This window comes from Mya arenaria, chromosome 1 (assembly GCF_026914265.1).
Source record: "Mya arenaria isolate MELC-2E11 chromosome 1, ASM2691426v1".
Taxonomy (NCBI): Eukaryota; Metazoa; Mollusca; class Bivalvia; order Myida; family Myidae; genus Mya; species Mya arenaria.
The window spans coordinates 7,065,170-7,081,497 of NC_069122.1; the positions used below are offsets into that span (position 1 = coordinate 7,065,170).

Here is a 16,328-nt window from a genome sequence, read left to right on the forward strand (position 1 = left end):
GAAGTACGCCGGAAATGCGCATATTGCCATATTAGTTTTACAAATTAATCATTTTCTGTAACAACAAAACAATGGAATGTAACAAATGTTATTTTCATGAAGAAGCTAAGAACGATTTTAAAATAGTAAATCAAAAATGGACAATCACATTTTGAAGATCAGGCAAACGTTGTTTCGACAGAATCTGTTAGATCACTACATTTGATTGATTTCCAAACTCACTTCCCTGATCTTGGGTTGCTGTCATTAGTTTAAGTAAAAAGAAATAGTGTAATTTGTTTTTTGTATATTGGATTATCAATTCATTTATTTCTCATGAAGTGTACATAAATGATGTCATAATTTCGAATGTTATATATTTGTGTTGCACAAACATCATACGTAAACTTAATAACTAATGTATAGTGTATGGTATCAGGTCAGTATTAATAAAAAAAAGATCTTAATATTATTATAAATTATTTTTAACATTTAGTCATTAAAATTGTCATAACCAGATTTAATACCAATCAGTGTAGTATTTACATCCAGAAGTTAGCCAATGAATAGCGCATTTTTCGCTGTTTATTTAGAAAGTTAAACACACAATCCATGCACTTATAATCAAGTCCTATCAATTGAATTCAAAATAAGGGGTATGATGCAAATCGATTGATCGTATGCGTTTGCAAAACAAGGGGTTGTATTACTTCAAGTTTCTTGCATAAAATCCATCTCTCACAAGACGAAACGTTTTTATCTGACAGCAACAAGAATGAATACAATATAGCACAGATGAACTGACAACATAATAGAAATTATGTTAATTTATTCATTGAGGTTATTGTTTATTTGTTTTAAAAAATAATGTCATTTAAAAACATGTTCTTTTGCATAATTAGTTTGCGCATATATGTTTAAATTAATTTAAGTTTTAGAAGGAAGCTTAACAGGTATAGCCTTTCAGTATATTTGGCGATAGGTACTTCCGTCAGTTCTGTTCATTAGGAATAATTGATTTTAAAATTTTGATTCTTGAGGGAACTATTAAATCATGTGCGGCCCCAAACAAAACAAACCTACTAAGGTTATCATTCCGAGAGCTCTCTTGCGGGAAAATATCGTCTCGTTACTTGATTTTGTCAACGGAAACCTCACCGTATAGAAATAGAGTAACGGCATAATCCGTTCTTAGAACGAAGGTTAATAAAACAGGTCCTAAGCCCTAATAACTTGAATAATTTGCATTGTTCGATGGCGTCTCTATTACGGATATACTGATCGAATTGCCAAAACTTCTACCGAAGTAGTTCTTTATTGTAGGCAAAACCGGTATGGAAATGATTAGTTATTTAAGTAAATGTGCACTTTCAAAAACATGAACATTACGACGTAGTTATAACTAAAACCCATGGCAGATGGTATTCTTTGATAAATAACACTTGATAAAATAATCACACCTGCCACAAACTGTAAAACCCTATATTTGAGCAGAATATGATTATAAACTTATACAAGAAATGGGTCCCATATTACACGTTAAAACTTGCATTCTGTTAAAAAACGTTGCGCTTGCATTAAACTATGGTATGGTTATTCATTAAGTTAAATAGATAAAGAATGAAATTACGTGTGGTGACGATAAATAATTTGTTCGTAGTTGATATTGCGTTCATGTGGTTATTCTAAATATGAATGCTCAGGCGCGATTTTGCAAGTCCTCTTGGATCCCAACCAAATCGCACTCGAGCGTTTAATTTGTATGAAAGAATAGTTCACTATAAATAAATCCTTATATTTTCACTTTCGAGTGTTTGCTTTAATATAATATGTAAACAATATCAGGCAAAATCATGATGATCCATCTATCATTGACTTAATACGTCTGCGAAAAGGAACAGCAGATATTCGGAACGTCGTTTTACATTGGAAGCCGACCTTATCCAATCAGAGTGCAGCAATGAAAAAAATAATGACGTCATGACGTCGATCGGTTCATGCAAACGACATTCTATTCTTTCTCCAGATAAATAGCTAGAACAATGTAAATAGAACGCTATGTACACGCATATGCATACACGGTAATTGTCTCAAATCCTAGTCGTATTTGTCTTATTTTATATCTCAAATTGTTCAAAAAAAAATATTGTTCAATGCGATATTTCCTGTTCTTAAAAACATAAACAAACATATCACAATTTTACTTATATGAATGTTTGTAAAGATATATTAAATATAATCCACAATATACATGTTAGATCAATCATCAGTACCGTATTAACTTACTCAATTAAGTGACATCAACGACATTGAGAATCCGATGAAGTAAATTCCAAGATAATATCGTCAGTTCACGCACACATAAAACATTCTTCTAGCATCAGGAAAAGCCGATAGTGAAAATAACAAACTAATTTCAAACGTTTAAACTTATTCGATGCAAGGCAAGCGGTATCGGGGACAAGACTGTGATCCCATGGATATAGGCCTTAACGTTTGCCTGGTTTGATAGTTCAGCTGTATTGGCTTTACGTCTCAGGGAGTAAGCACGTCCAATAGTTTGCCTACAAAGTGTGTTATTGCGTGTTTAAACGCCAATTTCGAGTGTATAGCAAAATTAAATAATCCTGTTTCATCTATTTTAGTGTAACATAAAGTACCTATTGTGTATAACTCATATTTGCCATTTAAAAAAAGTATTTTTGAATGATACACGGAGTACAAATCCGCGTAATAAATCTTACTTTTTATTGTTTTGATCACTTCATTCACATTCACATAACATAAATATTATATATTTAACTTAGTGAGTTTGTGTTAAACATCTGCGCTCGTTCTAGCACACAGAATAATGCACTCTTGACGTCGCAACAGTATCACATAACTACTGCATATTTTTGTCATATTAATTCAATGACCTATTCATATATTATAGCAGTAACATTGCGACCCGTCTTTGCAGCCAAAATTAGAACGTCTGTTGTATTAAATTTTCGCAAACAATTTCAACTGTTTGAGTTGATATAAGTTTTATTATCAAGCAAACATCTCTGTTACATTAAACAAAAATTAAGTACGTCCACAAGTTGAGAATAGTTATTACTTGTTATATTTAGTTGGCCTCTTATACATATTAAATAACGCTTGTCGTACATTTACAGTAAATTTTACTTACGTATACTGTTTTTATTCATGAATTTATATATGTATATTTCACCAAATTGATGTTTGTTTGTAGATCGGCGTAACAAGTCTACAGAGAAAGTTACTTTTCCTGATCTTTTGAGATTCTTGCATGTGACAAAGTGATTCTTGAAAATGAAATATCGCTTAACACGCTGTTGTCAATTGGCAATCTGAATGGTAACGAGACTGCGTTTCTAATAATGTGGGCAAGTTTGTCCTTTCGAAAGATCTTTCCTTCAAGATATATGGCCCCATATATTTGAATTGTTGTTGGCAAGATTGCCTTATTTGATGGAGAATGAATTACGGCTATCTGGATTAATCCTGCATTGTTGAAGAAACCAGCAAGTTAATTAAGATTTAATAAAGTAGGCGTGCAATTTCAAATTCAGGGAATATATGCAGGAAAACAACGCCTTGGTAACAACTACAACCATTAGTATTTGAAGAGTTCTTTTTGAACGATAACTTAATGAATAATTAACTGTCATTATATTTCTCTACCGCTAATGCATTTGATTTATGCTATTTCTTGACTCCGTATGTTTACCCTATACTCATAACTGTTAGCAATAACATATTCCATATCTTTGGAACTATCGCAAATATAATCTGCTTGCTTAATACTTTTGCAATCACCTTTTTGCATGTTTAAGTTTCATTTGGAAACATTTTGCTATAGCGATACTGCTGGTACCAATGGTACACAAATGGTCCTGACAGATTTGTTTATTGTCAACAAATCATCAAGGTAAGGAACAAAACGTTCCCATACAACAAGACAGTTTTTCAGTTTAAAGGTTGTGTGATGCCACGGTGTTAATTTACCTTAATTCCATTGAATAATATATGTCCATACATACATGCATACACTACAGGTTACATAAAAAGAACATAATGTTTCAAACACTTCTACGAGACAGATATCAAGATTGATATTATTTTCTAAATCCTCAAATATTATTTCGGAGGTTGTGATCTGACTGAGACTATTTTAAAGCATAATGTTATTCGCAGAGTTATTTCCAACTATAAATAATTTCTGGTATAACTATGATATACAGTGATGAAATGGTCCGTTCAATGGAACATATGATAAGGCTAATACGACGAAACACTTGTCTGCATGCTATTGCGTCTACTATGTTATATATCCAAATTATGTAGGTTTGATTTAGGCTAACATTCTTTAGTGATCAGTGCCCGCTTAAACGCGCATTAGAGGACAGTATTAGCTTGCAAAATAAATAGTAATAGTGGCAACAACTTTAATTTACGAACAATTAATGAAATAATGCATAAATATTTCTTAATGGCGCACACCTTGCGGTGGATGATACTTTTAAGTTTATCTTTGTTCGAGTTAAACGTTTTCTACGAGTATCTGTAATTTTTTAAAACATGTGAGACTATTTTTTTGCACGCAAATACTATGGTGTTGATTTATAATGTCATTGTTTTAATACGTAAAATAGGGTCCATCTAATCTCCCATATTTTTTATTTTATTTTTTTATTGTCGAACAATACGCAATTAACACAAAAGCGTTCAATTATGTACTTTACACGAACAAGAATTCTGTCAACGTCCCTTCCTAGCACAGACGTAAGTGGTTTCCTAGTTTTAAACTAACAGTTTGTGAGAACTTTTTATATTCAATTGTAGTTTGGTTATCAATTTGATAGTATAGCGCTGCGATTTGCCGAAACACATAATATAGACAACAATTGTTGATAAAAATTATTGCAGTGTGTCTTTGAAATCAGCGTTGTACTCTACTCTCCATAGCTGTAAATGAAAGTCATAAATATGCCGGTTTGCAAAAAGAATACCTGTTCATAACATGAACAAACAAGCTGATTTTATCATTGTATTATTAGCCATGAGGATATGCTATCGACAAGATGCAGAATACAGAGTACAACGAACTCGAGAGTACCTCAACGACCTTTGAAATTTGTACCTTCAGTTTAATCTTTTAAGTTGTTTTGCTATTTTCAAACCGATATGTGCAGTTGTCGTTTAAATTAGATTTTAATGTTTTTATGTTGAGTGATTACATATAAGGCTCGTAAGCCTTCAATTGATGTTGTGAATAGTTGGAAATGTTTATTTGAATTACCGTTAATCCGTTATAATCGTGTAAAACAGACACCATAATCATACAGTACTTTTCTGATAATTTGCCTCAGCACACGATGCCAATTGGGGAGGAACTTACTACGAAACAATGATTTACCAGGTTTATATTTCGTTGGAATAATAAGCTTTCGTGCAAAGCAAAAACACAAGCCACAGTGTCACAAAAGGTAATTTATCTCTCTAAATTTCAATTCATTTTTCCACGGGATATATTTATGATTCTGTGGCAGGATCAGACACAACTTCATACTGCGGGTTTCATGAAGTTTGATTTTTTTCTTTATAGTTAAATAATGCACTGATACCTCAACTGTTTGGATTTTTATCGTTCACCGAGAAAAACAGCTATTCTCAAAATTCAACCGAGCAAATTGAACATACATTTTGCTGTATGTCAAGCCTAGGCCCTTTTCATTATCTAAATGACATAATGCCCATTCTGAACTTTTTGACCGCTATCTGAATGTGGAACAACTATGTTTATTAGACTCCATTGGCAAGGTAAAAAATAAGAACACAGCGTAAGTTCCCGCCTCAAATAACATTATCTGAAAAAACGGTGTAAATAATAATTTCGATTAGAATATTGCAAACACGTTGATTTTAGCTTCAATTATTGAATAATCGATCATTTCAATATCGATTTAATTTGAAAAAATACATATTGCCCTACCGTGATAAATTATGTATGATCGTACATTTATTTTAAATATTAGTATTCAGTAATCAATAGCCTTTCAAATGATTTTGTTGTCAACAGGCATAAAAAATACCATCAGATACCTTAATAATGTAATAAAACAAAACTAAATTTGATCAAATCCGCTGTTAAGAGGCAAAAAGCTAAGGCCCAACGGTCATTGAACAAGAGACAAAATTTCAAACAGCACGGTTTATTTGCGGTTTAAACTAGCCCACAGCCACACACTTTCCCAAATATTTAATTCGTAACTACAAATGTACGGGTATTGTGGTACAACACGGCCGGGAATTGAACTCGAGACTTGGTCACCGATGGAAATATATTCGTTGTATACTCGTTTGACTAGACTCTACTTGGATTGCAAATGTTGCATCCCGGAATTATATCATTTTAACAAATGTTACTAACTGAAAAACATCTTCCTTCTTTATCTACAGTGAAATCAAAAGACAAAACACAGTTTTTATTACTTTAAAATGCCTCATTATTACCTGATCTGCATCTCACAATATAATGATCTGATTTATTCACGATTGACTTGCCATTGGAATCTGTCCTGGTTATCAATCAGACATTTTACTTCTGGAATTTCATAAATAGCGTATGCAACGATTGTCGGAGTTGTAGGCCGTCTCAAGGGACACTATCAGAAAAAGTCTGAAAATGCTCTATCGGAATTTCATCTGTTTAGAACAGTAAGTAAGGTTTTAGTGTTGGAAAATCTCATCCGTAAAAAGCGATGAAACAATGATCGAATAATGTCGAAAATAGATCGTTACGATTGAAGTCGCTGATAATCGATTGCATTGTCTCAGAAGCGACTATCACTTTATGTATATTCTAAGATCAAAAATATAAAAGAAGAACAGAATGAATAATGTCAATAAAACACAATCAATATACAATCGTAACATCTCAAGGTTTTTGATTGAAAATACAAATGACAAGGAAACATAATTACAGTTTGCTTTCGTGCTCATTTATTGTGTACGTTTATGCAACATTAAATGAAGATTTTATTATACTCTACGACTTACATTTTAATAGTTTCTTGAACCTTTGATTTCGATTAGTTGCGATGAACAACATCTTCAGATTTTAATGTAGTATTTTTTATTCGTCCTACATCTGTAGGATAATGGTGTGTTTCATCTATTGACTATAAAACGTCTCCAAATATTTCATAATTGTGCGTCAATATTAAGTTCGAGACATCACAAAAAAATTGGGTTTGTAAATAATGTTGTTTGTTTCCAAACTATTCTTAATTACTTTGTTATTGCATTTCCTTTTGAAGTGTGTTTTTATTTTACGATGTTTATTATTAGAAATCAGTGTTGAGTATAGGCATTAGTTTCATATACGCATATATTATAAGAAACCTGTAACAACGGAATGGCCAATGTATATGCATAACAGTTAGCATTAAGAAGATCATTTAAATCATTGTATTTCGTATTTCGTAATGTTACTAGTATTTAAAAGATAATCTTTCATTTATATTTCAGTAAATTATACTCTCTAATGCCTACATTTGGTTGGATTTATATGATAAAAATGTTCTTAAAACTTTTTAAGAAATGTGACAGTTCTACATTAAAGAGTTGAATCTCCTAAAAAGGAGTTAAAATTTCACAGGAAACAATACCTCATCATGTCTTAATGGACAAATCCCGGTCGAAGTAGGCCGGAACGCACTTATATGTACATTAGTTATACAAACATATCGAGCACCAGGCAAACAATGTAAATAAAGATCATTTCAAGATTATTAAACGTTATTGTAAATCAGAAGTTTGAAATAAGCCCTGTAATCTAGACATTCTATCAACAGCGTTGCTCATCAAAGTCAAGAATAAGTTATGTTTTTTTCCTGATTTAAATCGGTGCTACAATGTTTTCTTCTTTTTTTATATCGACTTTTGCATTTAATATTTTAACACATTAAGTAATAAATACAAATACATCAAAATCATCACAGATATGCCCAACGGCTGCTATTAAACAGTATGATCTTAATTGAAGAGACAGATATCATCCAGTAGGTATGATAATCTCCATAATTCTTTCTCTACACTATATTAAGGTCGTTGTTAACAGATTATTTCCAAATTTCACGAGATTTATATCTAAATAGAACCATTGTCTGGATGATTCCAGCATTGTAATCAAAATTATTTCATCTCCACCGAACATAGTTGTTCTATTGTATTATTTATCTAGGAATTGCCTGGTTCAAATAATAAGACATTATATGTACACGCACGCATTTTATGTGCACGACGAAAGATCCATACATAAATTTATACAGTGCATTGTATTTTGACTAAATGAGGTAAAAAAATCAAAGGAGACTCTATGGACATTTTAGGTATCGTATATAGCCATTAACGTCAACAGTAACAACACGTAATGTTTTACTTACTTGTCTTCAACAGCATTGAAAATCCACTGAGATTAAATCGTTGCTCAATTGAAATCCAAGAAACCAAATTCCAAATTCACGAACACAGACAATATTCCTATAAGACCTAAGTGTAATGTTGATAAAAATCACGAAAGTCCCCAGCGTATAAGCTCGTTCGGTGCACGGAACGTGGTCTTGAAGTAAATGCGATGGTTCAAGGGATTTGAGACAACAAGTTTCCTATATTGGTTGTATTGGCGTTGAATACGTAGTTATTATTTCTGCCAATAATGTAAAATGCAAAAAAAAAATGAGTTACGGAATCCATTTATGTTGTTTATATTGCTTATCTAATTATGGTTAAAAAGGTATTTTTTGACTGATAATTTTGTAATTGGGTACTTTATTAATGGCGTTCTTACAATTGCCTGCAAATAAACAATTAAGTGATAAGACATTGCTTATGCTAAAAAGAATAACTGCGTACGAATCATATTTTTGAACAGTAAAGTGCTTTCTGTTGTGAAATGAAATTATGTGCTTTCGATAACGAAAGTATTTATCTAGTAGATGCAGTTACGTTTTGAACACCATGGTAGTAAACACCATGGTATTACCAAAATGATCTTAATACCATTTAGACGAACGTTGTGCCATATGCAGTTACTTTTTACCCCTAATTTATATATTCTGTCATTTAATAACACTTTTCTCAAAATATGACATGAAACGTTAAGCTAATATGATATGGATATTTTAAAAGTTCTTGAATAAGGCAATTTTAAATACATCTAGAGTTAATCTTCTCGACATGAATAATCAACAGCAGGCACAATAAACAAGGAATAAGGTATACTCCCTGCTAAGTTTTTTATAATAATTAAGCCCCAATCAAGACTAAAGCCTTGACTGATTAATTTACTAAGCGTTTCTTTTCCATTCAAACTTTGAAACAATAATTGAAAGTATGTATCGCACTTAGCATATAGGAACCAGAACACACTTTCTTCATAACTAAAAGTTCTTGCATACATTGATACACAAGTCTCCAAATCCCGACAAACAATTCTTTCGGAATCGTATCAACATATCCACGGCACTGTAGTAGCACCTCAGTTTAAAGGTGAAAGGATGACAAAGTAATAGTTTCCTAAATTCCTCTGAGTGTTACATTTTCACGAATACAACACTATATAGGTTACATTTGAAAGGAAGCACGTTTTGGATACTTCTATCAGATGGAGTGTCAAGGATTACGTTTAAAATGTTGATCTGCAAAATTATAGTGCATGCGATTTAATCTGACTAAGACTTAACCACTGTTTGGAACATTATTAGCAGAATTGTTTCAAACGATATATCGTTCAAGATATTTTTGAATTATAATGAAAAATGTATATAAGGTTAGCAAAGTGGAAACAAACGTTAAAATAATGGTTCTGCATAATTGTATTTCTTTAACCTCGTCAAGTTGTGCTTCGTTTTTTATATTAGCATACCTGAATTCCCTTAACTTATAGACAATCATATATCAAGACAATCTGCAGGAGAAATAAAACAATTTGAAGAGAAAGAGCTGAATATAACTCACCTTAAGGCGATTTGCGAACTGATCAATATGTAAAAAACAACAACAAACAAACAAACTCTAGGACTAAATAACTTTGAGTTCTTTTATATCTTCCTTAAACACTCAATCTGTTTTCTCATCTCTAGTGTGCGAATAGTGCCTTGAATTTTATTCCTATAAATGTGTGTTCCATGCTTAATTCTGCCTTTAACATTCAATGTAAATAGATTCAGTAAGTGTCACTGAAATTGCAGTACAATTTTCAAGGAACGACATCCATAAAATACATCTGGAAATTGAACTGATCTGTCATTAGTTCGTGAATATGTTTTCCAAAGGAGGAGATTATTCACTTCTACTTGAGCGACACTTCCATGCTGTCCAATTTGCATAACGGTAAGTGATTTTACTGATCGTATTGGATGAACAAATTACATCCAAGGTCAATATGAAACATTTGTTAAAGCTTATACCTTTTAGATTATTGTCATTCTCAAACTATTCGCGAACCTCACATGTATTTATTCTTTTCCTAAGTATTAAATTTAAGGCGTACTCATACTGGTTGTTTGATAATTTTGCTCAATTGAACTATTTTTGTTGATTCTGAACAATCTGTCGAAAGATTATACTATCTGATCGCTGAAAACAAGTTGGAAAAAATCAACAAGTCTGCACGTTGTGTCCATCTATCGTATGTCAAAAGCGGAGGAGGAAGCATTATTATCAATATTGACTTTATATGATTACAATCTGGAGTTTTGACTAAGAATAATTCTTACTGAAGAGTGCCAGAAACAGAGCAATACACGTTTTTTAAGATTTTTGGGTTTTACAAATTTGTCATTTTCTGCAACAACAAAACAATGGAATGTAACAAATTTTATTTTCAAGAAGAAGCTAAGAACATTATTAAAATGGTAAATCAAAAATTGACAATTACATTATGAAGATTAGACAAACTTTGGTTCGACAGGACCTGTTATCTACAGATATCTACATTTGATTGATTTCTGAATTCACTTCCCTGCTCTTGGGTTGAAGTCATTAGTATCAGTGAAAAGAAAATAGTGAGAAAGTCCATTTTTGCTTTTATTTAAAATTCATTTATTTACCATGAAATGTACGTATATGATGTCATAATTAAGAAAGTTATATAATTGTGTTGCGCAAACATCGTAAATGTTAATTCAGATTAGAAAACGGCAAGTCTCTAAACAGTTGAAATACAATCTAAGTTGGATGATGAATGTGGTGTCAGACCAGTATCTATAAAAGATCTCAATATTTTTTTTTTCAATATTGAGTCATATTCTTAAAATTGTCATAGTCAAATTAAATACCAATTATCGTGATAGTTAAATACATGTACATCTACTTGTCAGCAAAGGTATAACGCTTTTTGTTGTTTATTCTGGAAAGGTAAACACACAATCCATGAAGTTATATTCAAGTTCAATCAACTGAATTCAAAATAAAGGTTTGATGTAAAACGATTGATTTTAGGGGTTTGTTGATCTAGGGGTTGTATTACGTCAAGTGGCTTGCATGAAGTCCATTTCGCATGAGACGCAACGTTTTTACCTTCCATCATCGAGAAGTAATACAATAGTTCAGAACAACTGACACTCATAGAAATTCTGTTCATTTATTCCATGAATTTGTTTTAAATTTGTTTTAAACAATAATGTTCCTTAAAAATGACAAACAAACGTCCATATTCTTTCGCGAAAGAAGTTTGCGCGTATATGTTTAAATCCTACACAGTTTTAGAAGTAAGCTTATGAGGTATAACCTTTTAGTATAATTGGCGATAGGAATACTTGACTTTAACATTCCGGTAAAATATTATCTAGTCATTTTGTTTTGTTAACACCCCACCCCAGTCGTTTAGGAAAAGAGTTACGAATACTTGACTTTAATTCTGATTCTTAAGAGTACCATTGAATCATGTGCGGCCCCAAACAAATCAAACCTACCAATGTTATCATTCCGAAAGCTCTCTTGCGCGAAAATATCGTCTCGTTACTTATTTTAGTCAACGTAAACCTCCCAATATAGTAATAGAGTAATGGCATACTCCGCTCTTAGGACGAAGGTTAATAAAACGGGTCCTAAGCCCTAATAGAATGTATGATGGCGTCTCTATTACGGACATATTGATCGAATTGCCAAAACTTCTACCGAAAGTTGCTTATTATTGTTGGCTAAACCGGTATAGAAATATCTGAGTAAATGTGCACTTTCAAAAACATGTTTGTAAAGATGTATTTAATATAATTAACATGATATATGTTAGATCAATCATAAAAACAGTACCGTATTTACTTACTTATCAACGAGATAGGGAATCCGATGTAGTAAATTCCAAGATATTATCGTCAATTCACGCACAAATTCAACACTCCTCTAGAATCAGAAAAAAATGATAATGAAGATAACAAACTTATTTCAAACGTTTGAACTAGTTCGATGCAAGGCAAACGGAATCGGGGACAAGACTGTGATCACAGGGATATAGGCCTTAACGTTTGCCTTGGTTGATTGTTCAGCTGTATTGGTTTTACGTCTGAGCAAGTAAGCTCGTCCAATAGTTTGCCTACAAGCTGTTTTATTGCGTGTTTAAGCGCCAATATCGTGTGTAAAAAAAGCAATATTAGATAATCCTGTTTTATCTATTTTAATGAAACATAAAGTCTTTGTTGTGTATTACTCATATTTGCCATTTAAAAGTGTATTTTTGAATGATATATGGAGTACGAATCCACATAATAGATCTTTTTTTATTGTTCTGATCACTTCATTCACACTCGCATAACTAAAATATTATATATTAAACTTAGTGAGTTTATGTTGAGCATCTGCTCTCGTTCCGGTATAGAAAATAATGCTCTTTTAACGTCGCCCAATATCACTGCTGGATATTTTTGTTTATACATTTGTATTAGTAAAATGACCTATTCATATATTATAGCAGTAAGACTGCGACATGTATTTGCCGCTTAAACTAGAACGTTTAGTGTATTAAATTTTCGCAAACAATTTTAGCTGGTTTGAGTTGATATATTTTTTATTATTAAGCAAACATCTCGGTTACATTAAATAAAAAAAAAATACGTATGTCTCAAGGAGTATGCGAGTGTTCATGCAATCGTGTTAATGTTATCATTATAACTAACATTGATTTCGCCCTGTCAAATATGAATATATCCACAGATTCAATAAAATAATGAGATGCCCCTGTTATCAGCGTCCATCTCTACTATGACTGTCTTACGAATTCGGTGGTTAATATTTGATTTATGGTTTACTTACAGTAGTGAGACACGCATTACAGATTATTTCGGTCAAAAAGAGAGCGAATGGATACATTCGGATTTTTCTTGTAAATGAAAGGTTAAAAAGATCAAGTTTAATTATATCACTTATCATTAAATGAACAAAAATTAGACATGTGCGTTTCGACCCCAGGAGTCAGTAATTCATACAACAAAAGTACTGATTTTAAATAAAGTATTATCAAATTGTTGTTAAAATTATATTCAGAAAGAAAAGAAAGTTCGACAATATCAGCAATACATTATACTATGCGAAAAGAAATGATAAACTTCAAATAAAACATATAATACAAGTTTAGCAGTCATTTTCCCTTGAGCCAGAGCAAACCAAGTCATCATATTATAATCCTTGCACCAGAGTAAACCAGGTCATCTTATTATAAAACCACTATTGTCTTAAATAACCATCATGTTTCATATTATTAAATATGTGATGTAGTAGTTACCTATCCGTGCACCTTCGGAAATATAATCTTACAAGAGCACAAAATGCATTTCGGAAAGCGTTTCAGATGGTGTTCGCGTTCTTCCACTGGTTATTAGCTGTCTGGTCGAAAAATAGCTGTTACCTATGAAATATTATGCTATACGAAAATAGTTTATACAGAAATATCCCTATGCTGTCGGAAGTCCTGTTGGTTAAATTAATCGCATGTCAGATATGAAGGAAACAGTAAATCAACGGTACCGTTCTGTTAACATCGACTGAACGTGATGATAATACTACAATGGAACATAATGGCGAGGCCCTCATCCATAACATTGACTATAAACTTGTTTGAAGGCACATATATGCAAACTTAACCGAAGCACAGCAAACCACATCGCTACAAAACAACAAGAACAGAGTTTAATTATTAAAACAAAAACAATCAATCAATTAATTATTGTTTAAGTCACACGCAGTGAATGGGGGTGACCCGTTTGCGTCATCACAATATCACCTTTAGTTCATACATTTATCAAGAAGCATAAGACAGGGTATAATTAATTCTATCAAACACTACAAGATAATTATCAGTACAAATTTGATGTACAAAACGCGAAAGAATGAAGGCAACTGCATTTAATGCCCATTCAGATGTTTGTTCTGATCTTAAACATTGGACAAAGAGGTCCACAAGTTGAGGATAGTTATTACTTGATACATTTAGTATTCAAAGAAAAACTTTGGCCTCTAGGCATTCATTCATATTGAAAAACGCTTGTTGCACATTTACAGTAAATTTAACATACTGTTTTTATTCATTAAGTTATTTATGTATATTTCACCAAGCTGATGTTTATTGTAGATCGGCGCAACTGATCCACAGTGAAATTTTCCTTTCCTGATCTTTTGAGATTATTGCATGTTATAAAGTGATTCTTGAAAATGAAATATCGCTTAACACGCTGTTGTCAATGGGCAATCTGAATGGTACCGATACTGCATTTCTAATAATGTGGGCAATTTTGTCCTTTCGAAAGATCTTGCCTTCAGAATATATTGCCCCGTATATTTAAATTGTTGTTGGCAAGATTGCCTTATTCGATGGAAAATGAATTACGGCTATCTTGATTAATCTGTCCTTCATTGTTGAAGAAACCAGCAAGATAATTAAGAGTTAATCAAGCAATTTCTAATGCAGGGAATATATGCAGGAAAACAACGGCTTGGTGACAACTACAAAAATTGACAAACTAGTATTGTATAGGCCTTTTTTAACGATCACTTAATGAATAATTAATTGTCATTATATTTCTCGACCCCGAACGCATTTGTTTTTTAAACTTTTGTAGAGTCCGTGTGTATACCGTATACTCAGAAATGTGAGCAATAAAATATTCTATATATTTGGAACTATCGCAAATATAACCTGCTTGCTTAAAACTTTCGCAAGCACCTTTTGGCATGTTAATGTTTGATTCGGAAATTTTGCTATAGCGCTACCATTGGTACCAATGTTACACATAACAATATCTATATGAAAAAAATGCAGATCAAGCAGAGTAGTCGGAAGTTTGTCTATTTCTTCTTAACAATCGACACTTGACAGGTTGTTAGTACAGAAAGTCGATGTATGTTGAAGTACTTTTGCAATTAAATTAAAATATTAATACGTAAGGACAGGATTGTTTTGATTTTGTTTCCGAGCTCCTGAAAACAAAAGCCTTCTTTAACCTTTGAAATTGCATGAATTCACACATCTACTATTCACCACTTATCAACAACAGGCACAATATATAAGATATCGGCTGGGTTAAAAAGAAAAGCACTCCTTGTTATTTTCTCAATACATTGAGCCCCAATCATGATTAAAGTTCTGTCAGGTTTGCTTATTGTCAATTACTTAACAAGGTAAGGAACAAACCGTTCCACAGTTTCTCAGTTTAAAGGTGGTGTGATGCCACGGTGATCATTTATCTTAATTCCATTGAGTAATTCATTTCCATACATACATCAATTACATGTCACATAAAAAGAACAATATTTCTTAGATACCTCTGTCAGATAGATATTAAGATTAATATTACTGTTTTAAATAATCAAATATTATTTCAGATGATCTGAATATTTTAAAGAATAATGTTATTCGCAGAGATGTTTCCACGTTATATAATTTCAGGTATATCTTTGAGATACATCAATGAAATGTTCAATTAAATGTGAAAATGTCATGAGGCTAATTCAATCGAAACTTTCTGCATTTCATTGCGTCTGCTATAATATTTAAAGAAAGCAGTAAAATAATTAATAACAAGCAAATTCAAAACAACAAATAAATACTAAACTTATATAAAAACCAAGAAAAGAACAAAATTGATGGCTTCCTAAAGCCGTTCAAAACAGCACTTGCTAAGAACGATTATATTATTTATCCAGAATATGCAGGCTAGGTTTAAGCAGTCTGTAGCGTTCAGTGTCCGCTAAAAACTCGCAATTGGGGACATGATTAGCTTGCAAAATATATATAAATAGTGGCAACGACTTAATTTTACGAACAATTAATGAATTAATGCATA

At 32.0% G+C, this 16,328-nt stretch overlaps 1 protein-coding gene across 6 annotated transcripts in view; it reads right to left on the bottom strand.

Moving 5' to 3' along the window:
- LOC128244897 (ligand-gated ion channel 4-like) overlaps positions 1–16,328 on the bottom strand; it is a 109,398-nt gene that overhangs the window by 53,359 nt on the left and 39,711 nt on the right. Inside the window, exon 1 of one of the 6 annotated variants that reach the window (XM_052963140.1) lies at positions 12,320–12,473. The exons of 3 other annotated variants lie outside the window; for them this stretch is intronic. The gene's annotated coding sequence lies outside the window, so the exon portion shown is untranslated. Of the gene's footprint in view, positions 1–2,265; positions 2,423–8,435; positions 8,537–12,319; positions 12,474–16,328 lie in introns of those variants that run through there. 2 more of the 6 variants (XM_052963426.1, XM_052963059.1) reach the window with 2 other exon arrangements.